Raw genomic sequence first — 22963 nt, forward strand, 5'->3', positions numbered from 1 at the left:
TCTTCTTTGTAAAACTGCTCCAGCTCTGTCAGGTTGAGGGGGTCAGGTGTGAACAGTACTTTTCAAGTCCAGCCACATGTTCTCTATTGGACTGAGGTCTGGGCTTTGACGGGGCCACTCCAGAACATTCACCTAGTTGTCTTTAAACCATTGCTGTGTAGCTTTCTCTGTTTGCTTCGGGTCATTGTCTTTCTGGAAAATAAATCTTCTCCCAAGTCGTAGTTCTCTTGCAGACTGAATCAGGTTGTCCTCCAGGATCAGGGTTAATCAGTTGAACCCTCTACAAGCCTTCAGGACCTGCTGCTGAGAAACATCCCCACAGCGTGATGCTGCCACCACCAGGGCTGGACTGGGACCAAAAAATGGCCCGGGCATTTTGGTCCCTGGCGGCCCACCATGGTTATTTACATGATATATGGATGGCGTGTGCTGGCGTGTGCTTACATATGTAAGCACACGCCATACCAGAGGATGTATGTGCACATTGTGAAGTTTCAAAAATGAAAATAAAGTGCAGTAGCCTACATGGAAGAGAGTAACCATGTTAAAAAAAATTGATACGCTCTTTCACTACTCACAGAGACCTTTTTCTTGGGGGAGATGGCCACAGTGCCACAATTCCCATCTTGAAGTCAAAGTGGTTGTCAAAGAAACACTGCTAGAGATGTCTTTTCAGTGTTTAATTAAACATACAATTTACACAAGACAATTAGGCCTACAGTAAGAAAGAGAGAGAGGGAAATGCAGAGACAGGCAGACATAGGAAAGAAAGAGAGCAGGGATCAGTTGGTATTATAATCTTTAGCTGAACAAAGAAATAATATCTTATTTTAACTTACATATGCTGAGAGACAAAAGGCTCCATGGACCTTGGTGCTGAGAGAGACAGAAAGCAGAGGTGAGGTCAGATATGCTAGATTGATCTGATACTGTCTCTTCTAGAATTAAAAAAAAGATATTACTGTAAGTAAACTCACAATGAAAAAACAAAAACAAATGGGAACTCCACATCAGGGAAAGGATTATCTTCACTCCAATATGCCCTTTTGGGAGAAAAAGAGAGGCCAGGTGGGTCAAGATAACAGTGAGAATGAGACTGTTTCAAAAGAAATACATTGACAGTATTGGTGTCTTTAAAATAATGCAATAATTGATCGTTGCATTTATTACAGTCACTCTGTAAAACTAATAGGCTTTATGACCATCCCAGTGCATGTCAGCAAGAACACAATAACATAACAACATTATACAGTATAGTAAACTTACAAATGTGATGAATGCCCGTGAAGTCCACACCAATGAAAGACACATCCCTGGAACATCTCAGGGAGACAGGGCAGCCTCAAAGAGAAAGAGTTGGACAGACAAAAAAGTGAGTCATACACACCAATTGCATTATAACAGGACTGATGACTAAAATAAAGAAATAGTTAGACAACAGTCTGATATACATACTGGTTAAGAAAATGTTGAATGGCCCTCCGATAATCCTCAAGAACGAATACAAGGCAATGAAATTGGAAGATTATGAACTGGAGCAACTGAAAGCAGCAAGGGCACTCTGAGAGAGGAGGAGAGGAGCGAACAGAGAGCAAAGCAATAAACAGATTACTCTGACAAAAAGTGTAATTAAATCCACAAATTTAACACAAATGTATTTATTTAACATAAATCTCACCGTACAAAAGCAGTCTCCTCAGTAATTCACTGTTGTCTGCAACTCTGTCAATGACTGTGTCAGTATCAAGGGACACAAGGACATCCTTTTCTGTGGCCATCAACATGAAGGCTTCCAGTTTGCTGGCAGACAGGCAACTCCTCAGTCTGTTTTTGATGTAGCGGAGGGTTGAAAATGACCGCTCACAGGCTACCTGAGTTATTGAAAGGGTCAGCAAAAACTTGTATGCCAACCCAAGTAGGGGGTATGCGTGAGTCAGCATGTTAAATCTGAGAAGGATTTTGTAGCAGCACACGGGGCATGCTTTGCAAGACACACAGGTTTTGCTTGTTATGTCCACCTCTTCTTGATCATCTGATCTGACCTCTTCAACTGCTCTAGTTGAGTAGTCATCCAAGGGTGATTGTACCAGCCTGTCCCATTGCTGTGCCAAGTTTTTCAGTTCAATTTGTAGATTGGCAACAGTTGCCCTGCTGTCATACACAACTAGGCATTTGCTGAGTTCCGCAAGTGCAGATTCGGGGAGAGCACTGGTGTGGATGAGGTGGAAGTTTTTAGGATGTAGGAGGGATAAATCTGAGTACAGCGTGCCATGGGTGAGGAATCTTTTGTGAAGGGCCTCGGCAGCTGTATCAAGAATCTGGTGGTGAACATTGACCTCATAGGCTTTTTCTGAATCACTGAGGCTTTCATCCTGGGCCATCTCTCCTGGCGAGACTTTCTTCTTCCTCACCCTTTTCTGAGGCAGAGCAGCCTCCACTTCCAAATCTAGTTCTTCCTGCTCCTCTAACTTTTCATTTGCCCAATGGACAAAACAGTCGGCTGCATCTTTGACAGCAGAGAAATCTCTTGTTATCTTTTTCAGTGAATCTTGTGTTGTGGTCACCATTCTGTGTGCTGAGAGGATGTCCAATCCTTCGGTCTGTAGGTATTTTGATAGCGGTGAGGTGAGCTCAAAAATGCGGAGGAATAACTGAGCTGTTAGCACAGTTTCATATCGGAGTAAACCGTCTCGGTATCCTCTGGCTTTGTTTCGTGCATTTGATGCAAGTGTCTTCAGATTCATTATGGCAGAGAGTGTGGACACCACTTCAACAAAAAGGCCGTCATCAGGTCTGCCATAGTTTCCGAAAACCTTCCTCAAGGCATCATGTTTGGCCCACCATCTCGTCTCTCCAATCGGTGAAATGCGTTTGTGCCTCTTGCCCTGGCTCTCGGTCTCCCACACATTCACTCTTGTGTATGATTCCCTGATGAAAACAGCAATGTCGTTCAGCAGGCCAAAAAGTGATCCACTTTCAATGACACAATGGGTGGTATCAGACAACACAAGGTTCAGGACATGTGCATAGCACCACACATGCTGATGGGTGGGGTTTTTGGATGCCATTAATGCAGAGAAACCTCTGTACTGACCCTGCATATTAGAGGCTCCATCTGTGGAGTTGCTGATGCACTGGCCTATGTCCAATTTCAGATGCTCAAGGACTTCAGTTAACAGAGTCACAAACGACTGTCCGGTAGTTGTGCTGCATGGTACGACTGCAACCAGCCTTTCATGTACTGCATCAGTGACGTACCTCAGAATTACTGAACACTGGTCTTTTCCAGTAATGTCTTGGGTTGTGTCAAGTTGCACGGAAAAAAATCCTGCTTTCTTAATTTCTGCAGAGATGTTCTCTTTAATTAAATGCTTGATAGCATCAATTACAGCATTTACAGTTGTCTTTGACAGGAGAGTTACCAGCGAACCTCTGCCTTGTGTGCCTGAAGCATGGCTCTGCTTGCTTTTTTCAATTACACTGCTGAGGTGCTCTTTTAAGCACACATCATATTTCCCCAACAATATAATTAGCTCTAAGAAATTGCCATGGTCGAGACTGTCGACGTCCAAGGTGTACGCAGCTTCATTGTGCTCGTGCCTGTAGCTCAAGCCTCTCTTTCCTATGACTTTGACAACCTCCACTACACGTTCCAACACCTGACGTCTCTTCTTAACCTGCTCACGGTGTCCTGTCAGCTGTCTTCCCTCAAGAAGGTGACCAATGCTTGCTCTGGAGCAGTTTAAAAAATATGCCTCAGCACACTGTCTATGTGTCATGCCTCTCTCATGCTCCTCTACTCTTTGGTGCACATGCCTCCAGTCTGTCATGCCTCTAATGAAAACACTTGGATCATTGGGCTTGCTAAAAGCAAGGCAAACAAAACAAAATAAAGCATGACGTTGATCACAATAAGTCAGCCATTTCCATGCCATGCCGTCTGTTCTAACAAAGAGCCTCTGGACGACAGGGTTTGTGGACTCCTGTTGAGGATGAAACTTAAAAAAATCATCCCTCTGTGTGGAAGAAGGGCGACTAAAATAGTCTACAACTGTCTCCTCCACTCCCATTTCAACAGCATGGCTTGACTAAACACAGAGAAAGAGAGAGAGGCAGAGATGTGTCACTAGTGTTTCTTCTCTGTTTACCAATGATTAATCATCCATTTCAGCAAAGAAATGTTTCACTAATATTATGTGATAATAATAGGCCTAATTGTAACCTGCAACACCTGCAAACTATAACTTTATGGCAAGCTAAAATAAATAACACTGTAAGTTGGACACCAAATCTACTCAAAGCATTATTTGACAACAAAGGCTATAAAGGCAGTATACATAAACACACACACACACACACACACACACACACACACCTAAACACACACACACACACACAAACACACACACACACACGTATGTTTTAAGACTGACTTAATAAAATTAATATATTATATATTATTATATATGTATATAATTTCCTAGGTTGACCATTTGCATATAAGCCTACAAATTCCCCAGATACTGTTTAGTGTACACATCCAATAACATTTTCATTGTTGATGCCACGTTGATTCTCCTAACATTTCAGTGGCCTCTCTGACCTCAATCTGTCCCTGGTGCTGCTGGGTCACGTCTCTCTCGTCATCATCATCCTCCTCCTCTCCCTCCTTCTCCTCCTCCGCTACCTCTCCGTCAACCACCTGTGCGCTCGCCCCCGGCGCCGGGTCTGGGACTGCTGGACCCGACCGGGCCGACCCGACGACAACCGCCGAGCTTGTGGTAGCAAACATGTTTGTAATTTTCGCACATTTTGCTGCGTCCTCTTTCAGTATTTTTTTTTTTTTTTCCCTTAGCTTTTCTGCTCCCCTCTTTCGTTTTTGTTTTTTTCCGTCCATCTCGACATCCACCACACTCCCTCCACCTCCAGTCAGGACAAATGATCAAGAGGGAGGGGAGGGGCGGGCCAACGAGAGCTGAGAGATTTCATTGGACTAGCCCAATGTCCTTCAAGAAAATCAACCAATGGGCCACGTTTAGTGTCTCAGATACCGTTGCGGTCGATAAAAAACTATATCCTTTTTTTTTTTTTTTTTTTTAATTATGACAGTACTGGGCCGGCCCAAATATGTGCATCGGCCCACCGGGCATTGCCCGGTATGCCAGATGGCCAGTCCAGCCCTGTTCACACTCCACACAGATTGCAGAGGGTTATCAAAACATTAACATTAAATCTAATTTCCACCACGTCACTGCTGTGTTATGATATTAATAATAACAATAGACCCTCTGTGTCAGATGTGTGATCAGAAAATACTGAACCTCAAATTCAAAAGATTTCTGTGACACATAAATTAATTTAATCACTGAATGTCATAGAAACTCTTTCCCTGAACTGGAGAATCAGTGTTTCTGCCAAAGTGCTTGACTTTGAACTTAAAATGGTTCTGACATGGATCTTTATCAACACTGGAGTAACTGCATTCTAGATCATCACTGACAAGTGTATCTGTGCCTCAGTGTGAAACCATTTACAGACTGTAACAACTGTCTGTGGCATCAGTTTAAAGTGAACAGAAGATATAAAACAGTCCAATAACAACGTTAGATGACACAAGGTGGAACATTCCCGTCACATCACCAGAACAGCAGCAGTGCATAGGTTAATTTAAGATGGGTCAGTGGTGCCGTCTTGGCTCCTGTCATGAGGAAACTGCTGCTCCAGCTGAGTTTGGGCTGTTTTGGGTAGTTCTCATTATAACAGCCTGCAGGGGCAGGAAAGCTTCAGTGTTTTGCACCGTCAGCAAAATCAAATGACAAAAGAAAAGAAAACATTCAGTGATCAATCATCTGCTCCATTGATTAACATGATATGTGACCTGTGCAGAGCTGCAGCTCTCTACAGTAGCTGGTGGACCTCTGGTTTAATGCTGTTGTAATGTACTTCAGCCTGGCTCGTAGCTGCTGACTCAGCTTCACTTCAGCTGTTCTGGAGTCGTGTTCAGGTTCTGCTGGTGGAAATCCAATGTTTCCTGACTTTGATGCTTCACAATAAAAGCTTTCAAATAACTATGTAATGCAGGACCTTTATTGTGGAGGATTTATAGGAAGTGTTAAATGCAGGAAGATGGCGTGACAACGTTGCATGAATGGACTTTTAATTTCTCTTGTGTGGCAGCAAACAACACACATGGTTTCAGTTACTAACTGAGTCCATCCACACACTTTATGGCCGACTACAGTAATAACAGCGTGCACTTTACTGTGACTCACTCCTACCAACACAACACAGAGTAGTGTTTGATGTCACTAATTATAGGGCTGCAACTAACAACTATTTTCATAACCCATTAATCACATGAAAAGACAAAAGCTGATTTATTTTATATTTCCAGCATTTTATTAAAAAATAAAACATTGCTGTCACATTTTCCTCTTTAGTCTTGTTCAGTTCACTTTCAAACAACTTCAAAGTGTAAAAGCAACATAAATGTATTAGAGGTGTGGAAATGTCTCCATTATAAGATGCATCACGATGCAGAGACAGAGCAGAATCCAGAGTCTGCAGCTCATGTTGATTGTTGATTGTTCGGCCTCAGCTGGACAATAAAGTTACGTTGTGACGTTGCTCCCATGTTTTGAACTGTGGGAGGACTTCTGACTAACGTTACTGATGTAGGAGGGATGTTGGAGGGAGGCAGAGATCATCTGAGAGGGATTAAAAAGAGTGTTTTTTAAACTGACATCTCAGGACACGTCAGATTTTATGAACTTGCTGTGAAGCAGGAACTGGACGAGACTTCTGCCTCACAACAATCACTAATCACGTCGGCCATTTTCAGCTGAAGCTAACGTCTGCAGCCATAAATAATCACTGTACAGCAGCCCAGCTGATCAGCCGAGATCTGAGGAGGTGCTGTCAACTCTGCTGTCCAACTCTGAGAGAGGTGTGTGCAGCAGAGTCAGTAAATGTTTCATCTTAAAGCTGCCATGTGAAAACTATATTATTGTAGACACACGTGAAAGATGCTGCAGATGGACCATGTTTTGTTTGATTAGTGAAAAGATGCAGCTTTTATTTTGTAGCCTGCTGTAGTCTGATTATTGGAAGGACTTTCAGAATAAAAGGGGGATTTAAATGATGAAAAGTAGCCGTGTGCAGTGATACAGATCATCGAGGATGACGAACACTGAGATGCATCGAGAATCGTCGACAGCTGAATCGTAATCGAATCGTGAGGCCGGTGAAGATTCACACCTCTAAAATGTTTGTTACATGAAGAATGCAAAAGTAAAATACAGTTTGTTTTCTAAAGTGCACATAGCACTCCTTCATCCTCCACCATTGATAGTGGCCTCATGTGTGTTAGCAGCATACTGAGGATAGCATCAGTCAGAAGCTGCTGGCTGTGGTGTCATGGGGCATCCTTCCTCACAACGTAGTCGCCATGTTGACTTGTTTCTTTGTGAAGTGAGAGACACAATATTATATAATATCAGTGTGCAGAGTAGCACAATTCACATGAAGCTCAGTGAACTCAGTAACTGCCTTGTTGTTTGAGGTAATATGTGCTGATGTAAAGGGCAAATACAGATCAGGCCTGTACAATAAAACACAACAACAACAGAGCAGCACTTCCTCACAACATGTGAAAAGTATCAACACATTAGAGAAACACATGTTCAACATGTAATAGATTACAAAGGGTTTGTTGAGCCAGTAGATGAAGAAACATGAACAGTCCTACTAGGGGAGAACCCAAAGAGCTGTGATCCAGCAGCAGTCTATGTTCTGCTGCCACAAACTGAGGGACAGTGAGTGACAGTCAGCTGAGAGTTGTTCATGTTATATGTGACGACACTTATTATTTAGTGTTGTGCTGTTATTGTCAGCTTTGGTTACAGTTCTGTCTCTGTTGTGTTTTGATCTACTGTACTTGTCTTTACACCAGAATGTTCTTCTTCTTTATCTTCTCAATGTTTGTGCGCTTGCTTTGGCCACATGTTTGTGTTACATGGTGCCAATAAAGACATTTTTGAATTTAGAAAATGAAATAAAACAATAACTGGACATTGTGAATGCAGCCTGAGCCATGCACTGAGAATAAAAAGGACATGTAATATATATTTGAACAGAACAGATATGCTCAAGTTTCTATTGTGCAGAAATAAAGACTTGACTTCAGACGATCTCTTACTATGACATGAAATATTGTAAAAACTCCTCTTATGTACTCCAGTGTCTCTGAGCGTACTTCAGCTAATTACCCAGCAGGGGGCGACACTGATCCATCACAAACCTGAGAGCACAGGTAGAAGGTGTTTCTGTCTTAAACGCTGCTTTTTAAATTGAAAGCTGTGATGTAGCCGGGCCCTAATCCTGTGTTTGCAGGAACAACAGGTTTACTAATGGATGAAGTTCATCAGCTCCAAAAGTTCATCCTGTCCAAACTTTTGTCAGTCAGCCTGTCCAACAAACAAACACTGCTGCTCATTAAAACACTGAACAATCAGTGGCTAAAGGGACAGACACTACGGATCAGTGTAGACAGGTTCTGGGTTTGAAAGGTTCACTAAGTTACCGTGCCGAGTCTCCTTCACCCATAGTGGCTCCGACGTGCTTTCTCTTCAGCTGCTCAGTGATGTGGTGCTACCGGGCCATGTGAGAGCAGCTCTGCACATCTTGTAGCTGTTTTCTTTGAACACTTTATTATAAAGTGCTGCCACACTTTTGATGACTTGGCTCGTACACTTTTCTCTTCTGTAACGTTTGTAGTTCCCGTTGCCGCTATATTGCAAACGCTAACGGAGCCCATTCAGAAAGGAGACGGCGCGACTCCGAGTAGCTTCCTGTTTCATCACCTGAGCTACGCGAGGCGCCATTGGCTGGCTTACTGCTCCCCACCGCAGGAGACCAGAACTGCTGCACTGAATGTGTTTTCCTGACGTATCTTCGGCTCGACCGTCTTTGACTATGAAGTGAAACAGCTCGCTCCGTGCCACAGCGCCTGCATCGTAACGTCAACCAGCTAATCCACCGTGAAACTGGTCGACAGCTGTTTTTATAATGGATTTAATGGGTCAGTTGTCGCAGCCCTAAAAACTTCTAACATTGAATTCAAAGTCAACGCTGCACTTCTGCGAGTCCTCAGCAACAAACCTGCCAAGTATAAAGTAGACTGGATGAACGGTTCTGGAGACATGTGGACCACAGACAGACAGACAGAAAGACAGATTCCTGGCTTCATAGTCAGATGTTCCTCTGTCACATATGGACACATCATGTTTACCACAGCAGATTTCAAACTAAGAGACATGTTCTGTCATTTGTTGTGTTTTAATGGCATCAAACATGACATGAAGTTCTCCTCACAGTAACTATTACTGCTGTAACATCCATCAGATATCAATCCAGCACCAAACTATAGTAACATGAACATGAACACATGAAATGATGCTGTTTCTACCACAAACAGCTTCAGTGACACTTGTGAGCTTCTGGAGGGAAACAGTCTGGGAGTCTCTGTCTCTTGGTTTTGTGGCAGAGGTCGGGAACCAACGTCCAACGTTTTCTGATGATTTATTACGTATAAACTGTATTTGTTTCTTTGCACAGTGAAACAAAGCAGCAGAAACACAGCGAGAACAAAAAGCAGACTGTGCAGCTGAGATTCAGAAAAGCCCTGGAAGCTTCAAACAGGAATCTGACCTCAAAAGTTCTGACATCCAAATCCAAAAGTCCTGTAATATACAAACATAAGCACAAGCTGACATTGGATCAGACAGCAAGCGTCAGGTAGCCCACAGGAAACAGCAGCAACATCCAATAACATAAAGATGAAGTCATAAATCCAAACAGAGGTTTGTGTGTGTCCTCACATGTTGTCGTCCTCTTTCACACACACCAACATCCTGTGGCTCACTCTCAGTGTGTGAGGAGAGTGGCAGAGGTGAAGAGGTTCAGGGAAACAGGGAGAAGCAGCCTGATGGACATGTTGTGTTTCTGTGTATGAGTCATGTCATGTCCATGTTTGCATGCTGAAAGAGGATGTGCTGCTCTGACCCCCCTCCTCCTTTCAGGGTGGAGCCTGCTGGAGTCCGATGGTTGACACCAGGTCTGAGGAAGTGTGAGTGTGTTTTTACTTTGATTCAGCTTCACACTGTGACATCACTCAGTCACATCTGTGATGTCATCACCACACTGATGATACATTAATAACTGCAGCTGTGTTGTGTCTTTTTCTCTCCATCAGATTCCTGTGAGCTCACAGTCGACACAAACACAGTCAACAGAGAGATCAAACTGTCTGACAACAACAGGAAGATGACACGTGTGAGAGAGGATCAGTCATATCCTGATCATCCAGAGAGGTTTGAGTCTCCTCAGCTGCTGTGTAGAACTGGTCTGACTGGTCGCTGTTACTGGGAGGTCGAGTGGAGCGGAGGAGTTAATATGTCAGTGAGTTACAGAAGAATCAGAAGGAGAGGAGACAGAGACTGTTTGTTTGGACAGAATGATCACTCCTGGAGTCTGGACTGCTTTGATGATGGTCGTTACTCTGTCTGGCACAATGACAGTAGAACACTCATCTCCTCCTCCTCCTCCTCCTCCTCCTCCTCCTCCTCCTCCTCCTCCTCCTCCTCTGTCTCTAACAGAGTAGCAGTGTATGTGGACTGTCCTGCTGGCACTCTGTCCTTCTACAGAGTCTCCTCTGACTCACTGATCCACCTCCACACCTTCAGCACCACATTCACTGAACCTCTTTATCCTGGATTTGGGCTCTTGTGGCTCAGTTCTGGTTCCTCAGTGTGTCTGTGTGGTGTTTAGTCTGCAGAGTCTCCTCCTGTCACAGAAACATTGTCAGTGCTGAACAGTTGAGTCTGTACAGGATCACAGTCACATCAATCTTTCAGCTTCTTGTAATAAATTCATCAGTGAACTTTGTACAAAATGATTCAAACTGATTGTAAAGATTGATGGTTTCCTCGTCATCAATGATTCTGTTCTGCACATTAAAACTGAGACATCACTTCACTTTGTTCTGCACTTGTTGTATTTGACAGTCGTCAGCATGAAGCTGGTGACTCACAGAAGGACTTTAACAGGCAGCCGCTGTAAAGACTTTAAAACAGGCGCAACGTGCGTCTCCTTCTGGTCTGAGTCAGCAGTCGTGCAGCAGGATGTTGAATTAGCTGCTTTCATAATGTTTCTGTGTGAGTGTTACGGCCTCCGTTCATAAAAGTCAGAGCTGAGGCTCAGAAGGGGCTGGAGGATGCAACATATGAAGGACACCAGACACAAGGTTCATAGTTAACTCACAGCTTTTATTACATCATTCAAATTATTCCCAAAAGAAACCCAGGAACAAACAAAAAGGGGCTGAAAGGAACAAAAGATGGGACGACGCTGGACCAACCAGGCAGTGGGCCGTCGTTCCCCGCGTCTCCCCCTGAACCACCTCGATGAAGACTGATCCTAAAACAAAGAAAAGGAACAACTGAACCAGCGGTGACCTCCGGCCCAAACTAACACAGTGAACTAAAATAACACAACCCCAGCACCGAAACTATGGAGGCTGACAAACCAACCTGTTGGAGGAGAGGAGGAAACTCTCTGCTCATGTGTGTCTCCTTAGCTAGCTACAGACTGCAGTTAATGTTAGCTAGCTACACACTGAATGTTAGCTAGCTACACACTGTAAGCTATGTATAAGTAGAGACATTTTTAGCTAGGTGTAGAGCAGAGGCACTGTTAGCTAGGTGTAGAGCAGAGGCGCTGTTAGCTAGGTGTAGAGCAGAGGCACTGTTAGCTAGGTGTAGAGCAGAGGCGCTGTTAGCTAGAATTGAATTCTGGCTCTTGTTCCAATAAAATCCAGAAATATTAGTGAAATGTCAGAAACAGGAAACATTGACTCGTCTGTAGCTTTAATTGTAAAGAGTCTGTTAAGCATATTTAATAATATGAGTGACAAAGCCATGTTAAATAAGTCACGCAGTGACGTCATACGAGAACAGGTGTACCTGCGAGATTACGTTGTTGTGAGCATGCGCAATAAACGGTCAGTGAGTGAGTTCTTCCAGACCAGAAAGAAGCATGGTTGTCTGTCCATTTCTCCCGTGAATAACAACCACTTTGGTGACTGTCTTACGATAGACTGCTGCAGAGATGTCTAGTAGTGCTACAGGTTATGGGCCCAGTCATACAGGCCAAAGGTGGTTCAGACTTTTATTCGACGGTGATGAGAAAAGTTACGAGCTCTGGGAAACAAGGTTCCTCGCGCACATGGAGTTGCGCGGCCTCAGACAAGTTATCCTGGAGGAGCCGGTGATAGACGAGGAAGACGAAGAAGCTCTCGCGGAAGATGAGACAAAGAACGGAGAGGCATTTGCGGAGCTGGTGCAATGCCTGGACAATAAAAGCTTGTCATTGATAATGAGAGACGCAAAACGTGACGGGAGAAAAGCACTGGAGATTCTCCGCGAGCATTATGCAGGAAAAGACAAACCACGAGTGGTGAGTTTGTATTGTGAACTTTCCTCGCTCCACAAAGCGAGCAATGAAACAGTCACGGACTATATTATTCGAGCAGAGACTATATTCACGTCATTGAGAAGAGCAGACGAGCATATTAGTGATGGACTTCAGATAGCCATGGTGGTAAAGGGGCTACCTGACTCCTACAAGCCATTCGTCGTGCATATCACCCAGACAAATGATGAAATAACTTTCGGCGAGTTTAAAACGAAACTGCGAAGTTATGAAAGTACTGAGAAATACGGGAGGAGTGACGTGAATGCAGAGGGAGACAACGTGATGAAAAGCGGGACAACGCGGACACGTGGAAGAGGGCGAGAAAGAAAAATGGACCTGGCTGATGTCGAGTGTTACACGTGTGGTAAAAAGGGACACATGGCCAGGACATGCCCTGACGATTACCAGGCGAGGAGAGAGGAACGAAAATGGGACACGCCACAGCGGAGAAGGGGGCGCGGACGCGGCCGTGACCATGTGAAGAAAGCTGATGGAGAGACGGAGACAGAGCCTACATTTTTCTGTTTCAAGCTAAGTGACTGTCATACACAAAGAGCATACAAGAAGGGTTTCATGGTCGATAGCGGCGCCACAGCACACATGATCAACGACGCCACAAAGTTCAAGACAGTTGATAAAAGCTTCAGACCTGAGGACCACAAGATTGAGCTTGCAGATGGGACTAAGGTGAGCGGGATGGCAAAGATGAGAGGAGACGCCGAAGTCTACTTGCTGGACAGCGAGGGACGACAGGTGAAAACGAGGCTCAAGCAGGCACTCTACATCCCATCGTTTCCACAAAACATCTTTTCAGTCAAAGCTGCAACAGCCAATGGAGCCGAGATCCGCTTCAAGGACGGTGATGACTGGCTGGTCCACAAGGATGGCACCAAGTTCAAAATGGATGTGTATGGTAGGATGTATTATCTTAGCACAGTAGAAGATGAATATGTCGATGAAGTGTATGGTTGTCACGATATCCAAACATGGCATAAAATATTAGGTCATTGCAATTTTGATGATGTTGCAAAATTAGAAAAAGTGGTTGAAGGGATGTCAATAAGAGGTAAACGTGACAAGCCCAATCAGAACTGTGAAATATGCACACAGGGCAAGTTTACACAGAGCAGAAACAGACAAGCAGATGCTAAAGCTACAACAGTACTAGAGTTAGTCCACACAGACCTATGCGGCCCTATAGAGCCAACAGATAAAGATGGATACAAGTATGCAATAGCATTTACAGATGATTACAGTGGGATGATTTTTCCATACTTTATCAAAGCAAAAAGTGACACAACAAAAGCTACAGAAAAATTTATAGCAGATGTAGCCCCATACGGAAAGATAAAGTGCATAAGGAGTGATAACGGCACAGAATTTACCGGGCAGGAGTTTCAGTCCTTGCTTAGGAGTAATGGGATAAGGCACGAGACAAGTGCACCCTACTCACCCCATCAAAATGGGACTGCCGAAAGGGGTTGGAGAACCTTATTTGAAATGTCACGATGCATGCTATTGGAGAGTAACCTCCCAAAGCAATTATGGACATACGCTGTACAGACAGCAGCTCAAACTCGCAACAGGTGTTACAGTAAGCGGCTAGAGCAGACACCTTACCGTGTTTTCACAGGAAAAACACCTAACCTATCTAACATGAGGATATTTGGCTCTGAATGCTACATATATAAGCAGGATAAGAAGAAGTTGGACTCCAGATGTGAAAAGGGAATCTTTGTAGGCTATGATAAATACAGTCCAGCATATAACGTGTATTATCCTGAGACAGGAAAAGTCCTGAAACATAGGCTGGTGAAGTTCTTAACCAAAGGTAGCACAGATAGCCAGACTCAGACAGTTTGTGACATAGGAGACGACATTGAGAGTTACAGAGATGCACCACAGGGAATAATCAACCAGGGTCAGGGACAGCCTAAAGAGAGTGAAGAGTCCAGTGTTGAAGAAACTACTGAGGCAGGTCCAACCCAGACAGATAGTATTCTGAGAGAACAGGAACAAAGATATCCTACAAGACAAAGAAAGGCTCCAGATTACTTAAGAGAATACCAGTGTAAAGCTGAGTGTAATGATGACAAAAGTGAAAATATAGATTATTTCTACAGAGTGACTTATGGTGTACCTAAAACATTTAAAGAGGCAATGGACTCTAAAAAGTCAAAAATGTGGACTGAGGCAATGAAAGAAGAGATGAACTCTTTGACAGAGAATGACACTTTCACTTTGACCCCACTACCAAGAGGCAAACAAGCAGTGGGAGGTCGCTGGGTTTACGCAGTGAAAGAGAGCCCAGATGGATCTGAGACTTGTAAAGCCAGATATGTTGCGAAAGGATATGGTCAAGTGGAAGGAATTGACTATAAAGAGACTTTTTCACCAACAGCCAACATGACCTCTGTCCGAACATTAATGCAGGTGGCTGTACAAGAGGATCTTACCCTACACCAAATGGACGTAAAGACTGCTTACCTCCATGCTCCGATGGACTGTGAGGTATATATGGAGCAACCTGAAGGTTTTGAGATCAAGTCAAAAACAGGAGAACACTTAGTGTGTAAACTCAACAAATCACTGTACGGTTTAAAACAGTCCGGGCGTAACTGGAACATGTTACTGCATGAGCACCTTACAGAAAATGGTTTTGTACAAAATGATGCTGATCATTGTGTCTACAGCAAGAAATCTGAAAATGAGAAAGTGATTCTGTTAGTGTGGGTAGACGACTTAATCATAGCAGCGAGTAACAACACCCTACTCAGTGATGTTAAAGAAATGTTGAAAAGAAGGTTTAAGATGAAAGATATGGGTCCACTTAAACACTTCCTTGGTATCAACTTTGAACAGAGTGAGGGAGAGATCAAAATGACTCAAAAGAGACACATAGAGAAAATGTTAGCAAAGTTTGGAATGTCTGAATGCAAACCAAGATTCACTCCGTGTGAACAAAAGTTAAACTTTGACAATGAGGGTGAAATTATTGACTCAACAGGATACAGAGAGATAGTAGGTAGTTTGATATACATTATGACATGTACTAGACCTGACCTGAGCTGGGTTGTCAGTAAACTATCACAACACCTAGCAGAACCCAGGCAACAGCATTGGACTGCAGCAAAACACCTACTGAGGTACTTAAAGGGTACTATAGATCAAGAACTACACTACCAAAAATGTGAGGAAAACCTACAGCTTGAGGGATACAGCGATGCTGATTGGGCAGCTGATAAAAATGATAGGAGAAGCACAACTGGATATAGTTTCAGCTTAACTAAGAATGGTCCAGTTATATCTTGGAAGAGTAGGAAACAGCCAACTGTGGCACTATCTACCTGCGAAGCTGAGTATATGGCACTAGCAGCCACTACTCAAGAAAGTATGTACCTTGTACAACTACTTAAAGGGATAGATGGTAGTAACCAGCATATACCAGTCAAGATATATGAGGATAATCAGGGAGCGATAGCTTTATCTAAGAACCCAGTATGCAGGCAGAGAAGCAAACACGTAGATATAAAGTATCACTTTGTACGGTCTGCACACAAGGAAGGGAAAATATCAATAGAGTATTGCCCTACTACAGACATGGTAGCTGATGTATTTACAAAGCCAGTGACAAAGGCTAAACTTGAGAGGTTCAAGGAGTATTTGTTTGGAGAGTAATGTGAACTGGAAAATGTGAATGTTTTTGAAGTTTTCAGAACACTGCCAGTATGCAAAATGTTTTATGTTGGGGTTATATACTGTATGTATATATATATATATTTGCATTTGTTTATTGCTAGAGAGTTATAAACATGTATTTGAGTGGGAGTGTTAAGCATATTTAATAATATGAGTGACAAAGCCATGTTAAATAAGTCACGCAGTGACGTCATACGAGAACAGGTGTACCTGCGAGATTACGTTGTTGTGAGCATGCGCAATAAACGGTCAGTGAGTGAGTTCTTCCAGACCAGAAAGAAGCATGGTTGTCTGTCCATTTCTCCCGTGAATAACAACCACTTTGGTGACTGTCTTACGATAGACTGCTGCAGAGATGTCTAGTAGTGCTACAGAGTCATTGTGAACAAAGTTGTAAATGGACAGTAAAATATGATCAAATGTACTCGACTCTCCACCTTAAACACTCTGACTTGTTTCATGTGTTTCTAATGATGAAACAAAAAGTTTGATCATGTTGGTTCACACATGTAATTATGTCCGTAGTGACGTCATAAACTGTCAACATCTGTTCATTTCTGTGTGATTATTAAATGAGAAGAAAACACATTTTAATGACAATCATTGTGTTTCTCTCAGTGTTTTGTGGCTGTTGAAGTCCGTCTGTATTTTGAGGATGTTTGTTGGATTTGAATCTGTAAATATGAATCATCACTGACGTCCATTTGTTTGAGACGGTTCGTTGCATTATTAGTTGAAGCACTGGTGCTGAGTTCTGTATGTGTCATAATAATAATAATAAACTTTATTCATACAAAAAGGGCTTTACGAGGTTGAAACGGGATTAAAACATGTCAGAGTTGAGGCCAATAACAGCAGACATGTATAAATAATACAATAAATAAAGAGCAATATGGAGGATAATCAAACAGACGAGACATGTTGAAATGAAACAGCGTGGTGGCAGCATTAATAAAAGACTTCCTGCTGATTTAAAAGATGTCAGTGATTGTGCCGCCTCAGAACACCACTGAACATTTCCCTCATTTGACTCCAGGACGACAAACAGTGAAACATGTGCAGTGAAATGTGACAGACTGAGATATATACAGACTGAACAGTGTGATATGAGCTCACTGGATACACAACAGCTGTGCTTTGTTTTCACCAGCAGAGGGCGGCAACGTCCTCCAACTCCAGCAGAATAATGCTGAATAAAGAGCAGAGAAGTACTGAGAAATACTTCAAACTGAGGCTTCACACAAATATATGAGTTTTACTGTAACACACTTTATTTATACAGCAGCTTTAAACACAGTTTACAAAGTGCTCTGACAATCAAGCAAAATCAAGAACATTACAGAATAAACACTGAACAGTCAAAGCAAACACAGTCAGTATGAATCAATACAAGCAAAAGGAAACATCACATCACAGAAATTAAGAGCAGATTAAAAGATTCAGAGCAGTGTTGGGACCCACAGACGAAGTCGTTCATTGTTGATTTCAAAATGGACTCTGTCTTCACACTGGTGATCTAATGAAAATTGAATCTTATTGTTCATCATAATTAATAATTATCCCTGATAATCATTAATTATTATTGATGGACACATTTAACCCCAAACTCCCTGATAATGTTGCTCGACACACTACATATGGTGCCCCGTGTGAGGCAGTGTACTGTTGGCAGTCATTCATAACTGTGCAATATTAATTTCAGCATAATTTGGACAGTGCTGAAATTTGAGTTTCACATCTTGAACTCTGCAGCCAAAAGTCTTTACATTTAACTCCACTAGTCTATTACAGGAGTAGACATTGATGTGTACTTACAAACAGTTGTATTATGGTGAGAATTGATTTATCAATCAAATTTATAACCAAATGGATTAACCAAAATCTTTGAGGTTGTTAACTGCCACTTTGAGACATTCGCTATTGCTGCTATCGATTCAAGTTGAAAGTGCTCTGTAGAAATTGTAAGAATTTCAGTACAGCATTTGGTTTAGCCAAATACAGACGGAGAGAGACGCTGCATCAGAGCCAAAGGACTGAATCTTTAAATGAATTAATTTCATCAGCAATCAGACACAAAAATCTGAATCTGAATCTGAAAAATGATAATTATTTCATCTCATTCATCTGATTGTGTTAATTTGTAGTCAAAGTACCAACACTACTCACAATACCGTCTCAACATTGATATCAAGTTACTGGGTCAAAAATATCATCTTCACTTTGGGCGATTTTAAAATACTGTATATCAGGATATAACCTCAGAATATTATGATGTTATTTTGAGGCCATGTTGCCCTAATTTCATACATACACTGTATATACAGTGTAAACTGACCAATCACAGCCTCTCATATATTCACTAAAATCGCCAGTTTCGGGCCTAAAAGACAAAAAAACTAAACTCCAGGTTTCTTTTCAGCTTGTTTCCACAGACCTGTTGCTTGTTTAGGTCTTCAGATCTGGCAACACAGCTAATTACCTTGAGGAGTTGAACCTGAGCACAATCAGTGTGGTGGCATGAGCTCGGACTGAGCCCGGACCGGTGTGTTGTTCTGGTTCAGGTTGAATAATTAATAATAAGAATTCAGAATAATGCTGAACAAAGAGCAGAGAAAACTCAGAAAGTACTGAGAAATACTTCAAGCTGAGGCTTCACACAAATATATGAGTTTTACTGTAACACACTTTATTTATACAGCAGCTTTAAACACAGTTTACAAAGTGCTCTGACAATCAAGCAAAATCAGAAAAGTCAGGACGACGATAAGACAGAATAAAGAGTGAAGAGTGGAGACGAACACGAGGAAGCCTCGTCTGAGGTCCAAACAAGAAGCAGAACAGAACATGTCAGAACACAAACAGGAAGTTGAGTCTGTGACAGAAACGTGACGACACGACGAGGACAAGATGACGGGAGAAAGTCACGACCACTTAAGTTACTTGATTCAATAGAGGAAAGAATTATATTTGGGCTCAGCAAATCCCCAAACTCTCTCCTGTTAATTGGTGGAGACTGTAATATTGCTCTGGATAATGCTGTTGACAGGTGCCTCCCTCCCCCCTCAGCACAAACCTTACAACACTTATGGGAAAATGTAACATTGTGGATGTACGGAGAGAAAAATCCCCTGATGAAAGATCCTTCACTTGGAGCAACAGATCAGGATCCAGCCAGTCTCGCATTGATTTCTGTCTGCTGTCCAATAACATTGATAAAGAAAAAAGTACAGTACACATCGTTGCCGCGCCCTCACTGACCATAGAGCGATTCATATAAGCATCCAATTTAATGCATCTAATACAATCCGGAGATCTTGCTACTGGAAATGAAACAATTCCCTGGTAAAGCACGAAAAGGTTCAGACTGAAATTATTCATTTAATTACTCGTTTTTACAACAAGGCTGAAAGGGAAAAATCCTACAACACTGACTGGGAACTACTGAAGTTTGAGTTGGGAAAATTCTTAAGACAGTAAACAGGAACATTTATTGCCGAAGCTAAAAGAGCAGAAGACGAGAAAGTAAAATTCCTTCTTTTCATCAGAGACCCCCGATGAAGTTTCAGAGGAGGATGAGCTGCTTCGATTAGACCTCCAGAACAAATGAGACGAGTTGTATCGACAACAAGCAGAGGAGCCTTGAAGGTCCAGGAAGAGACGGCTGGAGGAGGGGGAGCAAAGTTCTGCCGACTTTCTCGTCTCCAAAAATACCGATCCAAAACCAATTCCATCCATAATTTAAATATTAATGGGGTCGTTACTGAAGACGAGAAATCAATTTCTACAGCTCAACATATAATGAGGAAGTTACCACTCGGTTTCTAAACTGAGTAAATAACGTGAGGAAGGTCGATCTGGCAGATAAAGATTAGTGTGACGCCCTCTTACAATGGCAGAGGTGACTGATTCGATCGCTCTGCTCAGAAACAATAAATCTCCCGGCACTGACGGTTTAACTGCAGAGTTTTATAAAGCGGTGGTCTGAGCTTTACTTTGAACCGTAATTACAATGTGGACAAACTCCCTGTGAAACTGTCCACTTCCAGGGGTGGACTGGGACAAAAATTCAGCCCTGGCAATATTCTGCCCGCTACATTATCAGCGACACCACGTAGAAGTCCACAAATCTCTGGGCGTCTTCTCTCACACATACTACAAAGCAGAGTCATATTCCTTGATAGCAGTTAACAAATAAAGCACGTAGCTATGAACTCAAGGACTAAAACTGACAGCTACAGCAATCAACCAATCAATCTTTGTTCATTATAGTGTCAAATCACAACAGAAGTGATGTCATGACAAGGGGCGGGACGAGACTAACAGGAAGAACCCAAAACCAGACTCGGGGTGGGCGCCAACTCTACCAGTTGGGTGGAGGGGGGAGAAAGAGCGAGAGACAAAGAGACAGAGACAGGGAGAAAAGGACAAACAGGGACAATAATAACAAAATATCCTGACAAATAATCTAAATAGAAACATATTACAGACAGTAGCAGCATTAGAGCTGGAACTCATTTGTATTAACGGTGACTCAGTCATTATGAAACCATAAATAGAGAAGTGAAATATATATAAATCTACAGCTGTGTGAAAAAGACTAAGAATTACAGGTCTGAACAGAAATGCATCCTCATACACGTGTATGTGCACATGCATTGCCCTACTTCCTCGTCCGCAGCCAGCCAGCTCCACTCCACCAGATTCATGAGCTGCAAGAAACAGCAAACAGGACGTGTACTCAGCATCTGTGTACTGACAAGTATATGAAGCCAAGTAGCCTTTTTGTGACGTGGTGACACCTGGTGAACAAATTTAACTTGAACTTAAAAGATATGCAGATGTTGGAAAATTAAAATCATCAATATGAAAATCTTCAACAAGGAAATAATCATAATCAAACTTATTATTTCCTACAGGTTTACTCGTGTTTTGCATCTCTGTTTGCAGCTCATCAGGCCACGTGAATGTTCACTGTTGCTATGGCAACGAGAGACTGCTGACATTAGCATCTGTTAGCCAGCGTAGCTAAATCATCTGAACAATAATAATCCATAATATCAGAACAGAATCAGCCGCAGCTCCCAACAGTCACAGCCCTTTAACTCTGGGCTGATGTAATAATAACTGTATAATAATGTGCTGCCACATGTGAGATTGTCAAAGTGAGAACAATAACGGCTTCAGTCCCTGAGCAGCTGCGTTATTACATGCAAAGATATTAGCTTTTCTTTTTAACTTCATTCAATCTGAGCGATAAATCTACATGACACAGATCCGCTCCTGAGTCAGTGGAGTCAGGGACAGACAGTATTACCTTAAAAAAAAGAAATTTCGTGTTGCAGTGACTGAAATGGTTTCGTTTGGGGGATTTGCTTAATCAGGTGTCACATCGTGCACAATATCCAATGCATCTGGCATCACTTTGCATTTTTTCCCAGCGTCTTGGAGGCATAAGTTTAGGCAGCGTGGCAAACAGTGCACAAATACAGCTGCAGGATCGTGCACGTTAAAGCTCGCAGCGACTCCCCTCAAGTGACCTGACATGTTGCAGATACTGTGTCACAGACAAGATAAAGGACGTTTCTTTTAAGATCATACATTCAATTTATCCTGTCAATCATCTCCACATCTGTGTTAATGTCAACTGCACTTTTTGTGAACAGGAGGAAAATATGCGTCATCTTTGTTTTGAATGTCGTTACACTTATTTGTTTTGGATGGAACTGGGAAACATGTTTGAACCTTTGACAGGCATCGAGCTTAAACTTAAAAACAAGACATAATTCTCACTGATGATGAAAAAAACTTAAGGGAAAGGAATTGTTTTTGTTGAATCTTTTTATTTTACAAGGAAAATATTACGTCCATAAATGTAAATGGTCACCAAAAAAACACATGTTTATGAATCTAAAATAGAAACCAGATTTTACATGCAGCTACTAAAAAACATGAAAGACAGAAAAGCTGTAAGAACCTTGAAATATTATAAATTATTACAAACAATTATATGATTTGCTAAAACTCCTCTATGTATATATGTATATATATATTTGATTTGTTTGTTTGTTTATTGTAATAAAAAATGTTTTTAATAAAAATGACCCCCCCCCCCCCCCAGCTGTTTCCGGTTTAGAGTTAACTTTCACTTTCACTGATCCTCGTCGTGACGCAGCAGCTTCTTCTCTCCGTTTGAAGGTAATTTAACGGTCATTTCTAATGTTTCACACTTTAATGACGCGGTGAAATCAGAGCAGAAGTGGAGTTAGTTGGTCAGTATCTGAGCACAGAGTGGTTGTCACTGTGTAGCTCCACTTACTGATGACTGAAGGCAGCTTTTCCTGCCTGAATCAGCCTGTGGAGGAGGCCGAGACGAGCCGCCGCTCTCCCGCTGTCTGACGCACTAAACGCGGCTGGAGAGCAGCTGTTCGCCTGGATGCGGGAGCTGGAGGTGCTGAGGGGGCTGCAGCACCCCCTAAAACGAGGCTGTAACATGGGCCGAACTTACAAGAAGGCCCGAATCATTCAGAATTTGTCATCGACAGCGTTTCACACAGTTTATAAAGGTCCTCTTAACTCAACAACTCACAAAATGGAGCGATTTTTCAAGGGAGTCTGGGGACTTCCTGTCCCTCCTCTCCCTGCTGCTGCTGACTGCAGCTGATGTGACTTATAATATGTTGGTGTTCAGGTTCTTGTTCATAATGATCAGATACGTGTTGTCCTGGAGATTCAG

The sequence above is a fragment of the Pagrus major genome, chromosome 24 (assembly GCF_040436345.1).
Source record: "Pagrus major chromosome 24, Pma_NU_1.0".
NCBI lineage: Eukaryota > Metazoa > Chordata > Actinopteri > Spariformes > Sparidae > Pagrus > Pagrus major.